Genomic DNA, 1,354 nt, shown 5'->3' on the forward strand with positions numbered 1-1,354 from the left:
CCAGCTTCACTGTTTATGTTATGCTAACATAGCTGTGTCGCTAGCGATCACGTAGCACAGCATTAAACACCAGCTAGCCCAACTTCAGTAACGCTACAAACGTCATTGTCTTCATTTATATTGGAAGTGATAGAAGAGCTGTACGTTTGATTGTTTTTTCAGAAATCTCTCAGTCAGAACATGCTATATCATGCTTAGGTAACTAGCGAAACTAGCGAGCTAACTTCCGCTAACTTCTAACTCCGTTAAATGTAATAAATTCTGTTTTCATGGATGCCTGGATGTTAAACATCATAGTTATACCTGGTAAAGCAGCGACACTGGTCATTTTATTAAAGATGGAAGAATTTAGACAGTTTTTAACTCTCAGTGATGTTCGTTTGACTTCGGGACCTTAAAGGAGGGCGTTTAGGACCCAGATTACTCCCAGATTAACGAGCACCTTAGGCCAACAAATACGGCAATAACGATGGCCACTTGCATGTTCTACAGAAAAAAAAAGTGCTTTGTTGTGTATCTGATGGACAAACACCAAACCAGTTAAGTTGCACCATTTTTACAAACTAATTCTGGTTCCTCCGTTTCACTCAATCTGCTTTCCCCATTCTCATTCTCCGTTACCGCCGCGCTTTTTCGGCACTGCGCTTGCGCGTTTTACCCATATTCTATCGCAGTATTTCATTTTCTTATCGTTGCCTAGCATTGTACCAGTATTACCGTGAACGGTATAATATGCCCCAGCCCTACTCAACACTGTGATCTACATGAACTGACCAGCGTGTGCTTAGAGGACTTAACAGTCTTCAGGACTCATGCTTCATGTCAGCTGGGATCAGTGATGGAGGACTGTTACTGCAAATCCCAAACAGGGTGGAGGAAAGGAGTTCCACAGCAGGAAAATATAAAAATGTGAGATTTCATCTTGTGCTATGTAAGGTAACTTATTCTAATCTCCTAACAGTCACTTCCTTACAAAGAAAAAGCAGCCAGCTTTTTTTTTTAGCAGAGCAAATTAGTGGCTCAATATTTCCGGCAGTTCAGACACATGAGCTGAGGCTCAGTGTGCTTTGGATATATGAGAGAGCTCTGAGGGTCAGGACGCAGTCGTTCCACCTGTGTGAACAGCTGATGTACACCATCCCTGTACAATGCTGGGTTTACACTGTGCGATTTTTGGCCCATTTTGAGCCGATTTTTGAGTCGTGCGAACATTTTGTTGATCGGCCCGATTTTGGCCTTCATCGTGTGTCGTGTAAATGGTAAATGGCCTGTATTTATATAGCGCTTTACTAGTCCCTAAGGACCCCAAAGCGCTTTACATATCCAGTCATCCACCCATTCACACACACATTCA

Source organism: Pundamilia nyererei, unplaced genomic scaffold (genome assembly GCF_000239375.1).
Source record: "Pundamilia nyererei isolate P.nyererei 1_Seehausen unplaced genomic scaffold, PunNye1.0 scaffold00444, whole genome shotgun sequence".
NCBI lineage: Eukaryota > Metazoa > Chordata > Actinopteri > Cichliformes > Cichlidae > Pundamilia > Pundamilia nyererei.